This window comes from Danio rerio, chromosome 8 (assembly GCF_049306965.1).
Source record: "Danio rerio strain Tuebingen ecotype United States chromosome 8, GRCz12tu, whole genome shotgun sequence".
NCBI classification, from domain to species: domain Eukaryota; kingdom Metazoa; phylum Chordata; class Actinopteri; order Cypriniformes; family Danionidae; genus Danio; species Danio rerio.
Genome location: NC_133183.1, coordinates 25372213 through 25397848, shown reverse-complemented (window position 1 = coordinate 25397848; position 25636 = coordinate 25372213). Strand labels below are relative to the sequence as shown.

General features: G+C 36.0%; 1 protein-coding gene across 2 annotated transcripts in view; it reads right to left on the bottom strand.

Moving 5' to 3' along the window:
• The window catches only part of sema3gb (sema domain, immunoglobulin domain (Ig), short basic domain, secreted, (semaphorin) 3Gb), a 72525-nt gene extending 54405 nt beyond the window's left edge, over positions 1 to 18120 (bottom strand). For both annotated transcript variants that reach the window (XM_005167032.6, XM_005167033.6), the window contains exon 1: positions 17723 to 18120. The gene's annotated coding sequence lies outside the window, so the exon portion shown is untranslated. The remainder of the gene's footprint in view (positions 1 to 17722) is intronic.
• Positions 18121 to 25636: the final 7516 nt, after the last annotated feature.

Sequence of the window (25636 nt, the reverse complement as noted above, 5' to 3'; positions counted from 1 at the left end):
ACATTTGTGGCTGCTTTATTTTGTAGTTTTTTTTTTTTGATACATGTAAAACTAAGGTATTTTATTTTAAAAGACATTTAAATTTATTTTTGCCCAACCCTGGCCCTAGTCATAATTTACATAATTCTCTTTCATTATAGAGACCTGTAAGGCTGCACTGTCAATTGACTGAACAAGAAACATGCAGCCTAGAGCTGTAAGAGTGAAGAAAACATGATGACGCACAAACTTTACAGACAAGAAGTGATAAATTGACTTTTAGGAACACCTGTTATTACATTTTTTACATTGTAAAAAGTAACACCTGTCACTTTAACAAATGTCTGAAAAACTGGTGTTGCATTTCTGTCTCAAAAACATGTGAACACGATAACAGATGTAAAAAAAAAAGCTTTTATCTGCTCCTTCAATCCTAATTTGTGAGATAAGGAATATATTTTGGTATTTTATGGCTACTACAATGTTGAATTCAGCTGGAAACTGCAGCTAATTTGTAGGTACATTTTACAGATATTACTACAGAAAATATTTACAGTATTCATTCATTCATTTTCTTTTCGGCTTAGTCCCACAAATGAACCGCCAACTTGTCCAGCATATGCCCTTCCAGCTGCAACCTATAACTGGGAAACACCCATACACTCTCATTCACACACATACACTACAGACAATTTAGCTTACCCAATTCACCTATGACGCATGCCTTTGGAGAACCCGGAGGAAACCAGATAATACTACTATTACTATTTTTTTTATTACTAACACTACCTTTTTCTTTTATGTAAAATGGCTTAAAAACAAACACGGCACAATAGATCTAAAGTAAAACACACATGCAGATAAACCACTCTACCCAAGATATATGACTACATGACAAGCTGAACCAGAAACACCAAATCCCTAAAATCCCCTTCCAATCTTCAGGCTACATTTCATTCCCCTGTGAAAAAAGTGAGAAGCAGACACATATTCTGCACCCCAACCCTAGACCGCCTCGAGGCCTCTGAAGATTCTGTGACCACTTTTCAGCGAGCAGATCTGAGTAAACAACAGAAAGATGGAAAAGGAGGAGAGAAAAGTAACAAGAGCTTCAGCTCAGGCAATTAAAGCATTGAGGTGGAGAAGAAAAGGTGAAGCAGTCAACCCTGTCACCTCTGTCAGGGTGGAGCTAATGCGCTGTGCTGTCAGTGTTAGCACTCATTAGCGTGACGCATTAGCTTAGCAATAGAGCTGCCACTGAGTCGGAAAACAGGCCCCAGGGGCTAACAAGTGAGAAAAGGGGTCAAGAGGGTCATGTTTCAACATCCACCATGGAAGAAATACAATAATCATTTACCAAGTCTACCTTCCCTGCTGTAAATAAACCTATTTGTTGACCTAGAGCAAGCTGGGTTGCTGCTTTTAGTTTTAAGTGGTCAAAAAGATGGTCTATTACCTAGACAAGAGCAGACATGTAAGTCAACGTATGGGATGACGTATGCTAGTTTTTCATGCTAATAACAACTGAAACAAAGATTCTAATGGTTTAAATGTCAGTACAGCCATTAGAAAACTAGGTTGACCATTATAACCACTCCATTGTAATGCTCTCTAGTGTGTTTTGGGACATATTTCAGTAGGATTAACTAGTTGTACATGTCAGTGATAGAAATACAGTAGATAGCCATAAAGTACAGTTTCTGTTAAAAACAATATCATTTATTCTATTATAAGTATTAAGAATATTAAGGGGGAGGGGGTGTTCAGCAGTTAAAATAAGTTGTTTAACGTTTGATGTTAGGTATACTTGCAGTAGAAAAGCTATAAAACTAAGTGTGCCCATTTACTTCCCAGTATTCCTAAAATGTTATACTTACACTTACAAGTTTCCTAGTATAATGGTACATATTAGTATACTTGATCAAATTAACTTAAAGTATGCTTTTTTTGTTAAGAATATATTTTGATGTAAATTATTACTCCAGGATTACAGTATAATAAAGGTTTTACATACTTCATAAAATCATAAAATATAAACTACCGGTCAAAGGTTTGGGGTCAGTTTTAAAAAACTGTGAAATTGTGAAATGTTAATGCACTATAATATAACTGATCAAAAGAAGTTCATAATTTAATTTAATAATTTATTACAGTGATTTTAACAATGAGTTTTTAGCTTCATTACACCAGCCTTCAGTCACATGATCATTCAGAAATCACTCTAATATAAATGATCAATGTTATTTGTATTAATATTAAAGGTGGCACAGTGGGTAACGCTTTCACTGGGTAAGGTGTGGGTTCATGTGGGTTTCCTCCGGGTGCTCCAGTTTTCCCTAGCCATGTGCTATAGGTGAATTAGGTAGGCTAAATTGTGTGAATGAGTGTATGGATGTTTCCTAGTACTGGGTTGCAGCTGGTACAGCATCCTCTGCTTAATTATATTTTGACTAGTCATAATTATAATTCGACTAGTCAGAATAACAATTAGAGATATCTGCAATTACAATTGTGCAAGTACGAAATCAGATTGGAGATATCTGCAAATATATTATGACTAGTCATATTCCTCCATTGACTTCCATTGAAAAATATTTGCAGATATCTCTAAATGAGTTTTGACTCGTCACAATTGTAATTAGAGATATCTCTGAGTTTTTACTAGTCATAATACATTTGGAGATGTCTTTAATTCGTCATATTTAGAGATATTTACAAATATATTTGAAGATCTCTAATTAATTTACTAATAGTCGAATTACAGTTGTAGATATCTTGAATTGGATTTTTGACGAGTCAAAACTCATTTAGAGATATCTGCAAATATTTTTCAATGGAAGTCAATGGAGGAATATGACTAGTCATAATATATTTGCAGATATCTCCAATCTGATTTCGTACTAGTCCAATTGTAATTGCAGATATCTCTAATTGTCATTCTGACTAGTCGAATTATAATTATGACTAGTCAAAATATAATTAGAGATATCTCTAAATATATTTATGGATAGTCAGAACAAGGTTTAAATGCTAAAACGGCTTGCCATACGCTCTCACTCAGTAGCACAGTGGAGATTTCTCTAGTTATATCGTTTCAGTCGTTTGATATGCATTGACATGCAGTCAAATATTTCGCCAAACAGTCCTTAGGGATGCGGGGACACGCAGTCAGATATTTCGCCGAACAGTTCCGCCACTTTTGGCGCTCATAAAAAATCATTAAGCTCTCGTGCTGCAGGAATGAGGAGGTCTGCTGAAGGCGCGCAGCTGGCGTGCTGTGAGGAGTTTGCGTCTTTAATAAACCACGGCAGTTTGCGTTCACTGAACAGTAAGAATGATTAATAAATCCATATCAAACAGTCCCTTAAAAGTCACGTCTCGCTTTCGGTTTCGGGCTTTGGCGCGTTTTGCGATCACACACAAGCGTACCGCGCCAAAGCCCAAGTGTACCGCGCTCAGGCACACCTCTTCCAACCGGGCCAGGGCCAGCCAAGTGAACCGTGCTTGAGCGCGATTCAGCGCACTCACGCTTCTCAAACGATTCGGGAAACGGGCCTGGGCACCGTACGGATGGCATAGTGTGAGTAGGCCCTAAAACATATGCTGGATAAGTTGGTGGTTCTTTCCCCTGTGGCTCCCCTGGTTAATAAAGGGACTAAGCTGAAAAGAAATTGAATGAATAGATGCATAAAGGTAATAGTTATAAAAGCAATAATGACTGAAGTAATAACTTAATTTGGAACTACATACAATCAAAAAGCAGTTACTTAACCTTTTTATAAATATTTAACAATTTACTTTTTTTTCATTTAATAAATGATCCTTGATGAACAGAATAGTTTTCTTTAAAACAAAAAAACCTGAAAAAATAAATAAAACTGACCCCAAACTTTTTTCATTTGTGTTTAACATTTAATGAAATAATGCAAAAACAAACTAAATGGAGATAAAAAGCATTTTCTCAAACTCCTTTTAAATATGGATCTTTGGATAAACTGCTAAATTAAATAAACAAATCTACATAGCTCTTTTACAACACACTATAATGCAAAACCCATTATAGAAGCACATTATCATATATAATATTACAGGAATTTCCTTTAATCCTAAAACTCAACTTATAAATTATGATTCAAACCACTGTCAAAATGTGCCAAAAATAATGACCAGAATCTTCTTCATATTAACACAGCTCAAGGTCTTATCTTTACAGACATTTCCCAAAGTGCAAACATAAATCACAAATACATCAATACATTTACTGCTGCATTTTTGCCATTTCACACACTAACCCACCTCCCATCATGCATGTTTTTTTGAAGCAGTCCTGCAAAAATCTCTGACAGCCAGCTTTAAAATACACAGGCAAGTAGCATAACAGATTGGCTTTCTCAGGGCCAGGTCTAAAGCAAGTTCATGTTGTGTGTTTAGCAAGTGAGGGAAGGTTTGGACGAAGGCACACATGCTCTCTAGTGTCAGGGAGCTAAGTGCGTGCCACTGTTGAGGGAATTGTGGCCCGTGTCCAGCTCTAATGTTGGCTGCCCCCTACACGAAGGTCCAGCACTGTGCATTTAAACCGGGTGGAGCAGACAGCTTTGGAGTCATTGGCTAAGCTTCACCACCCTTAAGGACCGGATTCAGCTCCCGTCTTCAAAGGCCGCTAAGCTCAGAACATCTTATGTGTGGGTCTTTGAAGTGACCGCTGGCCACAAACCACAGTGACATTTTCACCTTCATGTGTCAGCAGTGTTGTGCAGTTGCCAAGCAACATGTGACAACCATTTCCTCACACTGAGGCTACGTTTACATAGATATCAGAAACCGAATTGTTCACCTTTTTCTGAATAAGACAATTTTATGATTAAAGAAACACTCTATTTTTTATATTTTAACAAGAGATAAACAGAGGGGTTTTACCATTTTGGAGTCTAATCAGCTGATCTCCAAGTCTGGCTGGAGCTCTTTTAGCTTAGCTTAGCATAGATTATTAATTCAGATTAGACCATTAGCATTGCTCAAAAATGGCTAATGCATTTTGATGAGCAACAGCTGCAGCAGGCACAAATGAAATTCAACAGCGCCTGAAAATAGACCCCAGCTAACTACAGTACAGTGTAATATTGTGCCTGCTGCAGCCATGGTACAGCAACAAAGTTCCTTGATCATTACGCCGGAATGAGACCACAGTTTTTAGCCATTTGGCATTGAAAATAGCAATTTCGCTTTCTGCCAGACTAAGTACACAATGTAACTATAGAAAATCAAGATTTAAATAGGAAAATGATAAAAATTCATTGGTAATTTTTGAGTAGGATACTAATGGTCTAATCCGATTCAATAATATATAAGTTAAGCTAAAAGTGTTCCTAGAAGACCCAGAGATTGGTTGAAGGGATTCAAAAATTGTAAAACTCAGCTATTTAACTCTAGGGCAGTTGTACAAAAAAGAGTGTCCTTTTAAAGCACGGGTGTCAAACTCCTGGACTCTTTAGTTCACAGTTTAGTTCCAACCCTAGTTAAACACACCTGATCAAATTTAGTCATTCAGTCTTGTTTGAAACCTACAGGTCAGTGTGTTACAGGATTGCAGGAACTGAACTCTGCAGCTTGACAGACCTTCATGAAGGCTTTTAGAATATTCCTTTAATGTTGCTGGTTTAGTCGTTACAGAACTTACTAAATCAATTAATGGCCAACATCACAATGTCCACATATATGCAAAGACTATAGATTACACAAGACATGCCACTCGTATAGTTTTGAATGGGGGAAAGTGTAATGGTCAATATGGCGAATGAGGCCCCGCCTACTAGTACAGGAGCTAATCAGTGATCACTAGCTCAGACTAGTCGTGTGCTTTTAAGACAGTTTTTTTTTGTGGTCAACAAATGCACTGGAATCTCAGCAAATACTTGCTTCACAGACATAAGAAATATATCCAGGTAAAGCTGAAAATCTCTACTTTTAAATGAACCAAGCGCTCTTGAAAAGACTTTTTTGGTTTTGCTATTTGTATTAGACAAACACGAGGTACAGTCCATCCTGTCAACGCACATCACATGACAGCAACTACTCAAACGTCCACACACTTGTAAACAAAGAGTCGCTTTCATTTCTGAAGGAGATTTGCCATCAAGCCCAAGTTGTGAATAACTTGAGATGATTAAAGTGATCTGACGATCATAATCCAGAAGATGATAAAGTGTAATACAGCCATAAATGAGGTTGGTGTCGTGATTTCATTTCTTTCGAGTGCGCATGCGCATTAGCTCGGCCAACCTAAAAATATGTCGATTTTGTTTGATTTGGATGTTTAGAAACTAAACTTATGAGACAGTTGTTGTTTAATTTTTCATTTTTTGAAAGCCTACATTTGAAATATTAGTCGCACTAAAGTTTTGGGGAACTTCCATCCAGAAGAACTGAAACAAATCAAATAAGCTGATAAACTAATAAGGTTGTGCAACAAATATTCCACATACATATTGAAAATGGAGTAAGAGGTGTGTTTTGCTTCATCACTAGTGAAAATGAACATTACACTTGGTATTTTAATGTGATATTAGTATTACAAGCTTAATTGTGATCGTCTAGTGCTTTGCATTTCTGACAGTACAGTAATACTCAGCACATCTGTAATATTGACGAAGAAAAACTCGCTTCTTGTTTTGGGTTTTTCGGATTTATTAATGATCTGCTGAAATTAATTTGCTGAATTATAAGAAGCAATTTAATACTGGATATATGAACTGTGTGAAAAAATTGTTACATTTCAGTGTACACAATGTTTAAAACATTTCACAGATGGTTTACAATTAAACAAAGCTTTAAGCATTATGCTTGGGGCACTGAAAAAAGGAGGTTGTGTGCAAAACAGACAAGGCCATGCACTTTTGTGTGCCACTGAACTGTTGACCAGTGTATTCTGTCACAAATTCAGCTAAAAGTCCTAGACGTTGATAATAGAGTGATTTAAGTTGTGTACATGTATACACCATAATGTGAAATAGGACAAAAGAATGAGATCTTAATTCAATCTTGATTTGTGTTTTCTATGAGAATGAATTTACAGTATGTTTCTTTTGTGTTAATATCAGAATATTGCTGTCCATGTAAACATACTGCGTGTGAGCAGCCTACTACATTTATTTGGTTATCTCCAATGGGGAAATAATGAGGCGCTAATTCAGAAATAACAAAAAAGTGCTTTTACATCATGCAATATTAATGCACTCCATCATTCTCGAGCCACACACATAAATACGCAGATATGAACTCTGGCCGTCTCTCCTCCTAATCCCTACCACAATGCCTTCCCCTCCCCTTTGGCAAAAGCAGATCCCTGAAAGTGGTGCTTGTGTGTTGTAATGTTACAAATTGAGAGCAAGAGCATTAGAGAGACTTTACGCAGAGCAGGGCGAACAGCACATAGCCTCCCTGTACATATCGACACCTGTTTCGATAGCCTCTCTTCTTTTATTTACATGATAAACACTGGATTCCTCTACAATTACCCCAGCAGTGCGGCACCATCTATTCATAGCTGACAGCTGTTTTCCCGCATCAGGGGACCTCATGATAAGATGCAATGTTGTTATGCACTGCATCAAAAGAATAAAGGAGGTCCAATCCATTAGTGGTCAGTTTCAATTGCATTTTGATGTGTTGTGAATTGACTTTGCTTGAGAACCCAGATTTTACATTGGGGATTAAATGGCAACCCAAAATGCGATACAGACGAGATTCAAAGCTTGAATTAATATTCGATAAACTGCACCTCACATACATCACAGAAAATATATCAAACATTTTAAACAACATAATACAGAATTTATAATATTTTTAAATATGTAAATCTAAAATTTTATATATTAACACAAACATATTAACAGTATTTTTTTAATAATTAATTAATTGTGTTATTTATATAAATTTGAAGTCAAATCATTAGCCCTCCTGTGAATTTTTCACTTGTTTAAAAATATTTTTCATTTGTCGCCAATGGCTTAGTGGTAGTGCAGTGACATATGCACTCCAGCGCTCATGGCGACCTGATTTTGATTCCCGCTTTGAGGTCCTATGCCAACCCCACTCTCTGCTCACCACGCTTTCCTGTCAATACTCTCTACTGTCCTATACATTAAAAGGTAAAAACCCAGAATAAATAATAACTATAAAAGTATTTACCAAACGCGTTTTGTCAGGATTTGTCAACATTTTAAAACAGAAGTTTTAATAACCAATATTTTACTAGTCATTTTGCAAGATACTACACTGAAAAAATGATGTCTGCAAAATTGTTGCAAAAAAAAAAAAAAGTCCACAGAAGAGGGAGAAGATTATCTCCAGAATGGGGAAGGCCCAAAGTAAAATGAGAAAATATGATACACTGGTTTTTTGGAATATGGAAAAACTGTCTTTATACCTATTTCATCCGTTTTTATATTACACTGTAAAAAAGGCAGGGTTCCACATAATTCATTCATGTTGACCCAACACAAAATGATTAAGTTTATGATTAAACATAAAAAATTTAAGTTGTCCCAAAGAAATGTCAAGAACTGTGTTGTTTCTGCTCATTTTAATTAAGTAGTTTAAACAAGCAAAAAAAAATTCTTTTTTTTGAGTGTATTTATTTTTATTTTATTTATATTTGTCTCTTTCATCCCTGTTTATCTAAAGCACTTTGAATTGCCACTGTGTATGAAATGTGCTATATGAATAAACTTGCCTTGCCAACAATTTATGTGTTGAATTTAAACAAATTAAATTTAGTAATGTTCAACTTAATTTGCTTGTTAAAATTCAGCACAAATAAACCGTTTACACCACTAAACTTAAATAAAATTAGTAAATCCAAGGAATCATCTGTAAATCATGTAGTATTTAGCCTAAAGTGTGATTTAAAGGCTTAAATATTAGGTGAGTAAGGAAGAAAAAGAATTAAATACTTAAAGGGCCTAATAATATTGACCTTAATTTTTTAATTAATTTAATTTTATCATTATTTTAAAAAGAAAAAGAAACAATATTATAGGAAACACAGTGAAAATTTTCTGTTAAACCATCACAAATAAATATAATTATAAGGGAAATATTTTTTTTAAACTGTGTGTGTGTATGTGTGTGTATATATATTTATATATATAGGTTCTTTTCATAACGTTTAAAAGTTCTGTAAAGTGCTTTAAAATGTTGAAATGTGCATCTTTACTTGATGTTTCATGTAATATATGCAGAAGTATGCAAAAGAACTTTTCAGTTTTTAGTAACCTGGGTCAAATGCTTTTGGTGAACTGTATGCTGTTACGAAATCAGCGCTTTTAAGGTCTGATTATTTAAAAAATCAATAATCTTCACTGCCTTATTGATTACTTTGGAGCTTCAGCTCTAGCCTGCTGATCCTGACAGGCTTGTGCGTGCGAACGGCTTTTCATCTCATTTTACGTTTGATCAACTAAATGAATGCCAAAGTCAGATACTAGAAAGCATTTGATTGGTTTGATGATAAACTGAAGTATGAGGTGAAAAATACACATTGTTCGATTTAGGTGGAAGTGACTAACAACAAAAATGACATGTTTATATCAGTTGTTGAAACTCCCTGTACTTTATTTTCAGAATATTTATTATTATGTTTTTTTTCATTGATGTAGGTTTTTTGTACTGCTCCTTGTTGGAGTTGTAACAATTTTAATTTATTTTAATGCTAAACATCAGTTGTATATAATCTAGACACAAATTTTGACATTGATTGTATGGTACCACACTAGCTGATAAATATCTTTGAAGACTAACATACTGATACTAACATCTAATTTTAAAGTTTAAAGTGAAATAACTGAATTTGAACACAAGGCTGAAAAAAAAATGAAAATGCAAGAAAGAGTTGAAATCTCCATGTTAACAAGTTTCCACTTGCTATTTTTGGCATGCCTCACTCAACACCTAACTTAACGTTTATTTTTATTCTTTTGTCATACCGTTACATTTTCCAGATCGTCTGAGAACAACCAGACACTTCAGCGTGACATTAGCATAGCATCACAGGCCCAGATGAACGCACCGTGTCTTCTTTCCCCTCAAGCCTTTTCATGCCCTTCTGAAGTGATGACTTCATTTTTCTTTGTATCCACTGTCCTCTCCGGCTACAGAATAGATCATTTGGTCATCAGCGGACTCTCGCAGCAACTACTGTTGGTCTTAGATTGGCAAAGACCCAGGAATCTTCAGAATGGAGGCTTAATACTCGCAGGGCTGACAGCTGCAGGGATTAGGCACTCTTGCTCACTGTTATTGACGCCCCTGCATTGTGCCTTTCTCTGTAAATGTGGCACCAGGACTGGGATGGGGTTGATGAGGGGGGTCTGCATTCTGAAGTCAAGTCAGGTGCTTCTGCTTTGAGGTCCGAATGGATGCTTTAAAAGGACACTGAGAATATATGATAATAGGTGAGGACTTTACAGTATTAGGTTGATTTGTTAAATGAGAGCTAGACATAAGAGTAATCATTAAGTTGGCATTTTATTACCAATGTAACAGTTTGTAGTAAAATTGTAAGAGCCATAGATTGATTTAATATAATTCATTAATAGTGCTCAAACACATGTACAGCTTACATATGATATGTTTAGTTGTGTAAAATCTCTGATTTCACCCCTTTTCCTTTCTTTGTAATGGTTTGCTCTGCCTTTATTGGACTGTTTTAAGTTATATTACGAGATATAAAAGTGAAAAAAAAATTAAGACAGAGCAACACCGTTTTTTATTTTTATTTTTTTCCCAGAGTTTACTGTTATACTACATAAGAATTTAGTAAATATCTTTAACTGAAACAAAAAACAAGTCAAAAAAAAAAAAAAAAAAAACAAGTCTTGATTGATTTCCTGAAAATTATGATCATACAGAAAAAAAAGATTATTAAAAAAAATGCAAGATTGTCTATTAGGCATGGGACGAATAACTGTTTTCAAGGTATTCTGGGGCTTGGAAAAGTTAACGTTTTAAAACCGCCAAAATATTCTGCTATACCGTTCCTACAGTATATGTAAGTTTTTTTAAACATATTTTAGACAACAGTAAAGCCATTTCACACAGCGATACCAATAAATATCCAGAAACTTACCGGAACGACTTTACCAGTAAATTTAGAAAAAATTTTTTAAAAAATCAGTGATCACACAGGCAAGGATGTACAGAATTTTTGCAAAAAAGATCCATTCACACATCCATTCCAAAATTCTGATAAATTGTGATATCATTAACCAGAAATAACCTCTAAACGGCTGCGCTTGTGTTTGTAAACACTTGACGACATTACAAACTCTGTAGATGGATAAGTATTGTGAACAACTTTGATGAAAGCATATAGAGAAACACTTTTGCGTGTCGAAATGTACATATGCATGTGTGCTGGTGCTCATTGGCAGCTTCACATGCACGCACATCAAGCAACTGTAGCAGAGTTTGGAGGTAAACAAACAGCTGTTTATCAAACGAATTTTAACAATATTTTTTTACACAGTTGGTATTAAGAAGAAACATAGAAACATTTTCTGACTAACATTTAGCAGCTAAATGTTTCTGGAAAAATATTCAAAGGCTTTTATTTTCATAAACAGCACAGGTGTGAATGTGTCTGAATGTTCTGATTGGCTGGGGTAGACATCACACACCAACGCGTTTTAACTGTGAACGTGCTCTTTCTGGCAATTTTCCTGCTGTGTTCACACAGCGCAACATTCCGTAACATTGCCAGTACTGTTACAACTTCTGTTTCCAGAAAAGGGCCGGAACGAATTTACCGCTATTTTCAAAAATGGCCTGTTCAACCATACAGACCTTTCCGGAAAATGGCCAGTAATTTTCCAGAAAGGGCTGTATGTGTGAAAGTGGCTTGTAACTCCAGCAGCAAATATCTCCAAAGATGTCGTTTTGAATTGTAAAGAAATCTATGTTTTTGAAACTAATAAAGACAGCAAAAGGCAAAGATTCATTTGAATTACTTAGCCTGACATGTTTACTGTGCCAAAATATTTTTAATTTTTCTCAAAATAAAATATATTTAGTTCAAAGGGGAAAAAAAGTTTTATTTTTTACCCAGGCATTTAAAAAGAATATATTTTAGAGCAGTAATCACATTACTGAGAAACCTTAATATTTTTATCTAAAGTTATTATACTGTCAGAATAGTATTCTGGCCTATGCCTATTGTATATGAGGATAGACAGATTTTTATGTGAAGGACTTGATTGACAGAATAAAAACGTTGTGATGTTTACACAAATCCTTAGAGTCTTTCTTTTTTTCTAAGACACATGAAAAGAATGCCTACAATCTTCAGGATTATGGCAAAAGAGCCAGTCTAAACAGTAATGTCAGCATGTCTGACATGATATAGACCATGGTTATTCTTACTGTAACAAATGGATTCCTGACTGCTAATGGACACATTACTTTCTTCCCACTTTAGTCAGCTGTAGCATTTTTAATCATTTTCAGTAACACCCCAGATATAAAAAAAATTGTTTGTCCTGAAAAAACAACAAGAGCAAATGGAATCTGCCTTGCAAAATTAAGAATGCTCTAATTAAAATTCTGAAAGCTTGCAGTCATAGGATGCATTCGAAATCACATACTTCCAATAGTACGTACAGTATAGCATGTTAAAAACAGCATACAAGCTGAGTAATATGTCCAAATTTATAGTATTAAAAAAACTGTATTCAAAAAGTACCTGGATGACATAGTACTTCCGGCAAGATTCTGAAAGTATGCATCGCTATCCCATGATGCCATACAAGAGAATTCAAAAAAAAGGAGTGAATCGACGGAACTGACACTGGTAGGTCACATGATAATGACAAATGGTGGATATAGTACATCCAAGTTACAATCTATAAGTTGTGTAATAAATTACAATTTAAATGTAGTACCTACTCTCTTTTTTTTTCCGTTTCATCATAATAAGCTTGCAAACAATGCTCCTGTCCCTGCTTCTTGACTTGTTTTTTTAATTGTTTGACTATTATGGCCTGTTTCCACTGAGTGGTATGGTACGGTATGGTACGCTTTTACGGCTGTTTCCACTGCCAGAAGGTACCAAAAAGTGGACCAAACAATACCAGTTTTTGGGTACCCTTTCTAATGGGTACCTAGCACAACAAAAGGGAACCAAAAGGCATAGCAAGACACGCAGCTGAACACTATTGGTTTACAGGGATACTATACAGCACTTGTTCGTGCACAAGCTAGGATAATGAAAACAAAAGAGGCACCATTTTTAAATACACCCGAGACATTATACCGTAATAACAAAAACAAAGCAGAAGCCTAAAAAAACAATTAATTCATTCAGCAACCTAAAACATGAACAAACTGCCAAGTTGCGACTATTATCATCACCTTTTGGACTATTATGAACTCGGGAAAGACAGAATTATTTTCTAACAGGAGGTTACATGTGCTGGTGAAGAATAAAGATGCAGATGAGAGGTTTGCACTGACTGTGGGCTATACATTTAGTCCACAAATAACTACTAAATGTATGCTGTGTGTAGTTTTTCTGTAATTGGTAACATATGGGAGACTGTAAGGGTCTGTATGTGCTCATATATGTTACATTTATTTGAACACAATATGATCACAGACATTATAGTAGGCCAATAAATATCATTGGTCTGCAGTTATAATCAAATCATGTTCATAGAAAGGTTAGTACAGTACATTTACACAAGCATTTATGTGTATAAAACATCTGTTTTGTGAGAAGTGCTTCTCATATGATAGGTGAATGACCCATACAGCTTTACTTTGACACTTTTTTTTCGAGCAAGAATGACGTTGACTGTCTATCGTACACCATGCACACCAAAAGGGTACCATTGGTACCCGTTTGGCAGTAGAAACGCAAGTAGAAACAGGCCATCATTTCAAAAATGTTCCCAACCTTATAACATGGAGAAAAGTTAAATAAACTAACTTGGTAAGTGTTAACAAATCAATAAATATAAGAGGACAAAAAACAAACAAACATCTTCATTCTGTTTGGGTGAGCAGATTTCTTAGAACAATAGCCATCTAATTTAGAAACTGCATCAAGAACACACTTGTTCTTAAGGGGGCACCTCCCATATCCAAGATGACATCACTAAATTATCACTTGTACCCCATATTCCTCCCTCCACAAACCCCCAGAGTCCAGTTTGACCCTACATTGACCCCCAGCACCACTGACGCTACCATGACAACTGCCTCAAGAGGCTTGTTGTATTTGTAGAGAGTGAGAAGTGTATACATGAGTGCATCTCTCTCTGTTTGTGTGTGTGTGGCAGAAAGAAAGAGAGTCACTTGTGACAAATGGGAATTTAAGTGTGTAACTTACATAGTGAACAAAAAAAGCTAAATGAATGTTGAAATGCGCAACAATAACGAATAACAATGCAAGTTAAAAATCATTTCCTTTAAGTAAAAAAAAAAAAAACTAGGAAAGGATAAAAGCGTAACATTCATAAGTTCAAGGAAAGTATTAGAATGCAAATGATAATAGTTTCACTAGAAAGAGTGTTGGGGATGATTTAAAAAATTCTGGGAACTGTGTGATCTTGCGCATTAGCTGTTCTGAAAGCAAAAACTCTCAAATGCATTAACGATAAAGCTTGTTTTAATATTATAGAAAGGCAGACATCCAGACACTGGCAAGTACTTATGTCCAATAAATTGTTTGCAAATTATAGCTGATGAAAGGCCCATTTCTGTTCTCAAGACAAATGTTCCCCCATTATGTCAACAGGTTTGTACAGGTATTAATTATCCATTTGTGGGCTCTTTGAAATATGCCTGGAAAATCATCCTTGTGAATATTTATGTGCCTTTAAGGGGCTGTTTATGTATAAAAAGATTCCCTTCTTAATGTTCAAAGTGTGTTAATCACAAAGACATCAGCTCAGTTTTCTCCCAAACATGACCTCATAATGTCTTAAAGGAACGCTCAAAATAGAACAAAGTGACCAGTTTAGAATGCTTATTTCAGCCTTTTCCTTTGTCACAAGAGTGATTAAGATGAAAATAATGTGCAAAGAAAAACTTAGAGGATAAACTTGTATGCAAGATCTGTCAGCAACAGAAATATAGCAGCCTGAGAAAGTATAAACATGCCATTGATCTAAATAACAAAGCATCAAAGTAAGTGGCATTTACTTTGGAGAATGTTAAGAAAGGTTTTCATTTATAACACAATGCCAATTTCTCTGTTTAATAAGACAAAAAGCTTTATAGTTTATAGAAATTTTAGTGAAACATAGTTATTGTGGTGAGATACATCCATGATGAATAGGTGACTGTCAAGACACCTGCATCAACTTGAGGTAGGACTTCATGTACCAGTAAACATCACTAAGACCACATAGTTAAGTAAATCACAACAGCCAAGAATCCTTTATTGGCAGACAACACATAGTATTTTGTCTAATTAAATTAAATAAAGTGTAAAATAGGGGTTTGTGCACAATTATATGGAATATTGTTTATGGTTCAATTAAATTTAATTCTGGTGCAAATGCTCAATTAGTGCAGTGCATTTTAATAACTGTAAAGCTGCCAACAGAACCATGCTGAGCTTTCAAGTGAACTTTAATCCATTTTGGCAGAAATTTAAATGCAACCTAAACCAGGACATGATTTTACAAGATGAGATCCCAAATTAGGAGTTTATACAGTAAATGATTTTTCAATTGGGTGCACACACACATTGAGTGTATTTGGAATGTTAGGGCACTAAATATATACTATAAAAACTTATTTCAGAGTTTTTCTTTGTACACTCTGTCAAACATCCTGAGTTGTTTAAACCCAAATTTAGGTCAGATATGGACAAACCAAACCATCAGGTTAAATCTGTTAATTACTTAAAATTAAATGTTTAAAGCAATGGTTGGGCTTGCCTACATTTGTCCTAAATTTGGGTTGAAACAACCCAGCATTTATGAGTGTATCTTTAGGTTTAGACTTAAAATTATGTGTAAACACTCAAGTGAATAATATTTTTGGTGACTGCATGTCTATAAAGAAGACATAAATGTTCTTTGGTAAAGCTACACAGATACACAATTCAATAACTAAAAGCTTTAAACTAACAGAGTTTAACAAGAAGCCCTACAAATCATACAAGCAAATGATTTTAGTATGGATAGCACAGCTTCTAGTAAGTCAGTGTATAGTGTATACTATGATTGGCAAGATTAATATTTCACTAAGGCCTGTCAACAATACCAAAATAAAGGCAGATCCAGTGAACCCCTCAGGGCAAGATGCCTTTCAATCGATTTCAGACCTTCTTTCCTCGTCTGCCTCAATATCTGCTCAATAATTGATGAGACACGATTCACAGAATTCCACTGTCAAGTCTTTCAAGCAGCAGGTTGGTTATGAATAAACTCAATAGGTTGGTGAAAATTCTACTCCACTAAAACAGGGCATCTTTATATCAGGGTTAGATGCTTTTAGAGTAAAAAAAAAAGAAACCACCACAGAAAAATAACATACCAGAGTCGTTTAGAAGGGCCAAGGTAACAAACAGAGAACTGCATCAATACTTTCATGTGGCGCATTAAAGAATTCTATTTACACCCATAAAAACCATAAACTGAGTTACTATTGAATCCTTTATTCCTCATCTTTCTCTGTCTTGGCATTAAAACTCATCCTCATGTCTTAAAAGCAAGGACGCAAATGAAATACATTTTTTATATTTCAACTCCAGCAACCAAAGGACATAAATTTCATAACAGCTTTAAAATCATAACCACGTAAGAGCCTTTTCATGTTTTGTGGAGAAATTCAAGCTCTGATGCTTGATACCTGAAACCACCAAATGTGGTACAGCCAGGGAAGTATTTGTGATGAAGTTCACATGCACTTCACAAATCAATCAAAAAACTGACTAAAGAACCAAGTAAACCACATATTCAACAGCTTCCGTTTCTTTTATAATGTCTAACTTGTCTTGAACTGTGCAATGAAACTTCTCTGTAAAGCATAATTAACGTCATGTTCAATTTTGCGCATGCAAAGAATTGGATTAGAAACCAACAAATTACATTTGAGGTCTGTTATATGCTTTTAACTTACAATACATAATGCATTACTTTTTCAGGTGGTGCTCTGTATAAATAATGCATTAGAGACGTGAACATATATTGTGCATTTCGAAATGTCACCTCTAAAGTAACCTGCTAAATTTGTTTTAACAGAAATCTGACAAATCCTGAGCAACTTTGCCGTGTGGGTGTAAAGTGGACAATGAAGGCTCATGTGGGAACCTCATCTCTGAAGACGCAGGACCCTGTGGATCACTGAGACAAAGGCTTAAAGCTGCCAACAAAAAAAAACATATATTATAAAGATCCTTGAGCCATTTCAAAATGTGTTCTGACATTATTCATTGGGTTCATATATGATTTTCTAAAGTGTTTAATCAGTACATAACCTCAAACATCTTTTCAGTTGTGCAGCATTGTCATTTTTCCAGTCAGCTGCATTGTTGGGGACCAAACATACGAGTGGTGATGCTTAAAAATGACTCCTTTAAGTGCTGTCTTGTTAGGCACCTCACTGTACAGTAGGTGACATGACAATGTAAACAAAGAACTCCGAGATGAGCAGATAAACAAACCGTATCAGTCATTCAAACAAGCCTTATACTAAATGATTAAATCGTGTTTGCTTTTTGAAAAGAGCCACTTACTTTTTGTCCAGGTAACTTAAGGTGGAAGATGTTACATTCCGTGGCACACAACTGTCCGGTACGAACAAAAACGGTCACCAAAGGCACATACACGCGCCAATGTCCATCTGTTCGTTCTTTCTCAGTTACCAAAGTTTCCAGTCGCCGCAGTTTATACAAAAGTACAGGCTAGCGTTCCTAAACCGGGTACACTTTGAGAGAAAGAAGCTACGCAGAGCTCAAACAAACTTTCCCATTTCCAATCGCACTGTCATCCTTCACCATATCACGAGGGGAAAAATCCGTTAATATTCCAGAGTCAAACGCGCGCTCCCTCTCTGTACGAGTCCAGTCAAGTGTTTGCAGGTGTCTAGTGTGCTGTATGCTGTACCTCGCCCTCTCTCCACTACCTCCCTATTAAAACCAGCCAGCCGTGTCAGTGTTAACCAGCTCCCTGCCAGCGCACATGCAACTGCGCGGAGCCCCCGCTGCCCGATTCAGGCGCTGAATGAGGGATTGTCATCCAGCTAATAAACCGGGCCTCTTAGTTAATCTCACAAAGAGGAATCATTAATTATAAGCCAGGACATGAAGTTCCCAATACCGAGTCCTATTAACTGAGAGTTATAACCCTCGGTGTCAGGTTGCACGGGTTATAATAAACCTCGAAGTCGGGGTGAGGCCTCATATTTAATTCTCTCTGATGTGAAACAGAGCGGGTTTCTGTCGGAGGCTCTGACACTGGTGGTGATAATAGTCTTATCTTTTAACGGCAGATATGTTGAAATGAACAGACTCTGAACAGATTACCATTTGAACGTTTAGCTGCAGTCATTTGGGATCAAATTTCGTTAAGATTAAAATTATTAATTCACCCAAAAATGAAAAATTACTCAATATTTGTCCAGCCTCAAGTGGTTCCAAACCTATACCAGTTTCTTTATTCTGTTGAACACAGAAGAAGATAGTTTGAAGAAATCTGAAAACCTGTAAGCATTGACTTCCACAGGAAGAGCAAATATGGAAGTCAATGGTTACAGGTTTCCAACATGTTTCAAAATATATTCTTTTGTGTTCAACATGAAATGATGACAGAATTTTCTTTTCTTTTCTTTTTTTTTTTGAGTGAACTATCACTTTAATTATGTGCTTATACTAGTTGTGGACTATTTTGAATACGTAGCCTCACAGAATAACTTGCATTATTAGTGTTTTTCCCTCTGACTGGGGAGGTAATTACATGTTGGTGTTTAATGTAGCTTTACATGAGCCTTATGAGCTTAATAGAGAAAAATTACTCTAAACAACAGATGTGCATCTCACCAGCTGTGCTGATTTCTAAAGTGCTTTGAGGAATTCGCCTGCCAACAATAAGTGTGAAATCTAGCAGTGTGATGCACAATCTCAGCTGATCAGAAGATTGCCATGTTTAATATACAGGTTGAGCTGATTAAAGACCAACAAGATAACACAATGGGTGGGGCTACACAATGCAAAGCTGCAGAAATAGAAAGCAAGAATCCATTAAAGGGTTGTGGTCATGGCTGTTTAAGGCAAAAAATGAAAGATAGTATTGCTTTATCATGTCACATCTGGTGTAAACTGTAACACATATAATAAGGTGCTTTCAAAATTAAAAAACATGTTTGAAGAGCCCCTATTTTGCATTATAAAAGGTCATATTTTGGTTTTAGGGGTCCAACAACATGCTGATATGCATGTAAGGTAAATAAAAAACTTTCAATATCTTACAATATGCATTTATTTTTACGTAATTATCCCAACAATGGAGTTTGCATGTTCTCAATGTGTTTGCATGGGTTTCCTCCGCGTGCTCAGGTTTTCCCCACAGTACAAAGACATGTGGTACAGGTGAATTGGGTAGGCTAAATTGTCCGTAGGGTATGAATGTGAATTAATGTGTATGGATGTTTCCCAGGGATGGGTTGTGGCTGGAAGGTCATCCGCTGCGTAAAAACGTGCTGGATAAGTTGGCTGTTCATTCCGCTATGGCGACCCCGGATTAATAAAGGGACTAAGCAGACAAGAAAATTAATATGAATATCCTAACAACTCCCATATGATTCATTTTGCAATTAATTTGTTCCCAAACCTTACCTTAGCGTGAAGCTAATCTGCACTAATTGGACTGATGACCCAGTCTGTTGTGATTGGTTGACTGGGTTTAATGTGAGACAAAGAAATGCCCACCAGGGCTACAGTATGAAGTAACAAAAAGAATGTGAGAGGCCAATGTAGGAATGCAATAAAGCAATGCAGTTAAATACCAGCATAATACTCTATTCTTAACCCTAACCACAACATCGACACACATTCAGTATTTATCCACAAAGTGGCAAAACTTCAACTATTTTGAAAACTGACTGCGCCGTGCGTGTGAGGAACAGCTGATGGTGGCCAAAGACAAACGGCAGAAGATCGCCAGTTCAGAAACGTATTTAAATCTTTAAATGAAGAAGCACGTGTTGCGATTTTACCGTGGTTTTGAACACAATATGTGAATACCCCCATAAAGATTTAACCTGAGAGATACAGTACTGATCTATAATAGATAGGTGATTACAGACACGGAGTGATTACAAGTTACAACACACAACTAAATACATATTTTGCAAACTACACAAAATGAGGCAACAATTTTAATTACACTTACATCTTATGATCTGGAGAAACTGGTCCATTTCAACTGTAACAGTTACTGACAATGTCTGAAAGCCCCATACATAATAGTCTCTGCAGCTCCTTTATCTAATAGCAAACAGCCGGCGAATCCCACATTGCAATATAGGTTATTGTGTCAATCATCAGAAAAATGACAGGAGCAAGCACTATACTGTGTTATTTTTGTGAAAAAACTTTAACCCTTAATTCCCCAGCACCAAATCTCCATCTGTCAGTGATCATTATCTTAGCAACATAATCCCGTGATCCTCAATGCTCTGCTAGTTTCTGAAGGGAAAGGCGCGTTCACGTTTTACTTGATCTGGAATTACATATTTGGTGATGTACCATATCAACATTGATGCATTCAAGCAAAAGATCCAAACCCAACTTGATTCATTTATTCGACTGTGTCGACTATTTCGTTAAAGAATCAATAGTTTTAAACACAGTGCACTTTCAGATTTAAACCTCAGCTGGATGCTTCCATTTACTTAGTGCTGTGTTACACACTGCATAGTAGGTCATTTTCAAAAACTCATAATAGGATCTCTTTAAATTAAAAGCCCACATGTATGATTTTTGCATGAAATCATACAAAAACTAGTGAGAGAGAGATATATATTTTGCAGACTCGTGCACTTTTGCTTGTGTGTATTGAGTGCATTTATTATCCAATATAATTCCAACAATGTTTAAATTAAGACAAATCTTGCTTTGCTTGGTGGAGACCAAATTAAAGAACTGAAAAATAAATAATTACTGCTGGTTCACATATAGTTTTGTGACAAAACTTACAAAACATCCAAAACAATTGTATGTGCTGGGCTAAACGTACTCACTGTATACAGTGCTCAGCAAATATAAGTACACCCCTCATAAATCTATCTTTTAAATTCATATTTTTAATAGGAAGCTATACGATATTATATATGTGCATGTACATTAGATTAGTCAGTACTGAAGCCAAATCTGGAGCTTATTTAACAAAATAACTTACGATAATGGTCCAAAAACTAGTTCACCCAAATTTAGATGTTATGGAAAAATAATAAATACAAATTTAAAAAGAGAAGAAAAAAAATGCTATATTTTGCTCGAATTCAATTGTATTATCTTTCAATTTCTAATTATGTTTGGTGACGGAAATACTATTTTAATAAAAATATTTGTTTAATAAATCAATTTTGTTTAAATGCACCAAAATATATTGCCTATAATCACTGAGAAATAAATACAAATATTCATTTTCAAAATTGGTTGTAATCAATTATGCTGAGCATTATACATTTGATTGGATTTTTGTAAGAATACATCTGTAAAAGAGCCAAAACTGTACATAGGAATTTCTAAGCCAGAATCGCAAACGAAGATCTGATTTGTGGAGCAGTGTTTTTTGACACTTAGTCTGTGACTATATCACAAAAAAAAAAAAAAAAAAAAAACAAGTACGCTTGAACATTGTCTTTTGTTGCATCTTGTGACATCATCCACTGCTTTCAGCTTGTTTAAATGTCTTTGGTCCACACTGCTTTCATATTCGAGTTTCACCACCCAAGTTTGTTTTCAATCAGGCACAGACCCATCTGACTCACATTCATTCTTACACTGTAAAATCAAACAGTCAACGTTATCAAATGAAATGAATGTAGTTAACTCGAAATTTACTGAAAATTAATTCTACTCATTCAAAAAAAGTTTTGAACTCATTGTTGAAGTTAATGAGTAAATTAAATACCTCATGACTTCAACTTAAATGTAGTAAGTTTACCTTACTCATATAGATTAGTTTTTTAACTCAAATGGTTCGGTGCAAATTAGTTTCCTCAAACGGTTTGAGTTGCCTTAACTTATTGGGTTCACAGTGTAGTCAAATGCATTCTGTAGAACCAAATTTAACAAGTGTGAGCAAATTAAATGATAGCAGAATGTTCATTTCTGAGTAAACCATCCTATTAAATGGCAGGACACAGACACTGAGGCGCACTTATCCCCCATTCCAAATGTTTTTATCTTTGGCCCCACTTTGCTGAATATCTGGTTACATTCCTACTCTTGAGTCTCAGTTACTCTTGATACTGTAAGCGATGTCCCTCCAGATCACCGATTTTGCTACTCTCTGTATCTTGTTACAATTTCTAACCACAATAGCAAACGGGGTCCTGGCAAATCACTGTTGAGGGGTAAGAGAGCGGAAAGCGGTGGCAGGGAGCGAGAGAAAGACACTGAGGGGGATCTGACCCTGTACACAGATGGGCCAATGCCGTCATTGTGCCCGGTGTCTCCAGCAGGAATAGGGTAAAAAGCTCTCTGGAAATTCTTGAGATTCCTTAGAGTCCAGCTTCAGTGGCCCACAACGAATGGAGCTGGGTGACCAGGAAAAGGATTAAAGGCAGCATTCACATCAGGGCATTCTCAAATTCCTCTCCTATGTGCGTATGTGTGTGTGTATCAGCCCTGTATGCTCTCAAAACAAACCCCATGTCTCTGTTTGGTTCTTTATGTAGGGGTCACCCTGTTCTCCAGTGGAGCCCAAGACCCTTCACCTTTCGAGTCGGTCATAAGCCTACATGTCTCACACAGTCTATTCAATCCCTCACGCCTGTAGATGCTCACGATTTTACTGACAGGCCTGCTGCAGGACTCCACTACCTGCTGGGAGGATGAATCGATTGGTCTTGTTTGCTTTCACAAGAAGAAAATGATTTGGGACGGCACAGGTATGCAGCTATCTGGGTGAAGGGGTTCCGAGAAGGCAGACGGCTCACTGTGGAAATGAACCGGGAGGTCATATTGGCAATGACACAAACCGCTTGTTGTTTGGAAGCCTTTTGACTGGAGAGCAAGACTGTAAACGTGCAATAAATCTCAATGAAAAAGGGATGTTCAGTTGTTTGTTTAAGCCTTCAGATTCTGTTTTTTTTTCCCAATTCATCTCTATTTTTATAGATGAATTGTATTTTACAATGTATTTATATTTTACAATGTAGATTGTGTCAAAGCAGTTTAACATAGACGTTGTAATAAACTTAAACTGAAACCATGTCAGTCTTTTTCAGAGTTGAAGTGTTCAGTTTAGTGTGGTTTCAAGAGTTCTCACTTAGATACTGTTTGACAACTTGTTAGCAAGTTAGCAGGTTTGGCATGCTGTCCCGGGAGAGAACCCTAAGTTCGGAGATTGTTGAGCCCAGGGCTCCCGCCAGGTCCATAAAGCATGTGAGGAGAGTATGAGGTCAAGTGTTCTCGAGAGCTCCGCTCAGCAAAATAGGAAAGGAGGAGAAGGGGTGGATGGGGGGTTTCTTTGGAAAACGAAGATAAGGGAGTAGTTCTTTGCTAGGTTACTTATAGTGAGTTTGGATCAATCCGATTGGCTAGCCAATGAGTGTAGATGAGTGGCCAGCTGCAGTCAATCATATCACCTGCTCCTCTCGAAATTAGTTTGTGAAACTTCATTTAATTTTCACTGCTGAAAGTCCAAACAATGAAGAGCAAATCCATAGACGCTTAGCTCCACAAGTCCCAAAACAAGCATAACTTCACCAATTGACGAAAGTGAAGGACAAAAACCTTGAGAGAAACCAAGCTCAGTTGGACACAACCATTTCTCCTTGGCCAAACTTCTTGTGCCGAGATGCAGTCTAGGCGCCGAAGGCTGGAGAACTATCGAGTGGTTTTTGCATATACAGTATTCAGAATAAATTATTACACCATTTGACAATACATTTTTTTAAGCATTTCTCTGTGAATATAGTCAATATATCTAAGTGCATTTAAATAAAACAGTTTTATTAAACTATATCCATAAAAAAAGGGTTTGTTCAATGAACATTTTTAGGAATAATATAATAATTTTATTAAATTCTAAGGAGTTATTGAAAATAAATCACAAACAACACAATTTTAACTTTCTTTTCTCTTGATTTTTCTAGGTTATTCATTTAACATATATATATTTTCCTCCAACATATTAATTTGGGTGTACTAGTTTTTGGACTGTAATGTTAAGTTGTTCATTCAATCATTCATTCATTTTCTTTTTGGCTTAGTCCCTTTAATAATCTGGGGTTGCCACAGTGGAATGAACCGCCAACTTATCCAGCGTATCCTCCTGAGACCCCGCCCATTGACTTGTGTACTCTGTAGTGGACATTGCGTTTTCATTCATTTTCTTGTGCTTGAATTTTTTGAGCTACTCTGTTGTACTGTTCAGAGGACATGCTGGGCTTTCTAGTGATATGTCATTTGTTTGGCTGGCATGCTAGAAACCACTTCTTACACTGCATCCAAAAGGGCAGACATACAAAAAAGCACATTTTATGGGAAGGAAGAGGTATGTAAAAATTAGCTATTTTATTGTTTTTTACTATAATTATTACATATATATTTGTTTAATAAAGTGTCAGGAACAATACATTTAACTTTCAAAGCTGTTAACTTGTTTGTATTTCAAAATATCATCCTTTTGAAATGTTCACTATAGTGGACACCAGGACCATTAATGACTGCACGTTGTAGGAGGCAGAACTGAAGCAGAGAGGATTCTTTATAAGATAGTTGAGGGAGACTGAGTTTGACAATCAGACAATTAGAGAATTAGAGACAATACAAAAATGACAATCAGTTTTAAATCACTTTTATGGTAAATTTGTTTCGGATTAACATCACTTCTTTTTTTCTTCTTTTTTTGAGTTTGGCTCTCTTTCAGACTAAACTGTTTCAGGAATTTCAATACAAAAGGAATAAATGGCTTTTGTTTTGTTTTTGTTACATTAATATTGGATTAATATCCCTTTACAGCCATAACCTGTATAGTTTTGTTTTTACTGAGTGGAGGTCGTTTAAAACTAAAATGGTCCTGTGGACATGCTGTAAAATTAAAAATAAAAACAAAATGTAAAAACTCTAAATTGTAGATTTTTTTATTAAACCCAAAGGATGTAGGAAATCACAGAAAAAAGAAAAAAATATCTTTGGGTCTCAGCAGGATATGCTTTATGCAGCAGATGTCCTTCCAGTTGCAACCTATCACTGGGAAACATCCATACACATATACACTATGGACAATTTAGCCTACCCAATTCATCTGTACCGCATGTCTTTGGACTGTGGAGGAAACCAGAGCACCCCAAGGAAACCCACACAAACACGGGAAGAACATGCAAACTCCACACAGTAATGCCAACCCAGCCAAGGCTCAAACCAGCAACCTTCTTGCTGTGAGGCTAGAGTGCTACCCACTGCGCCACCGTGCTG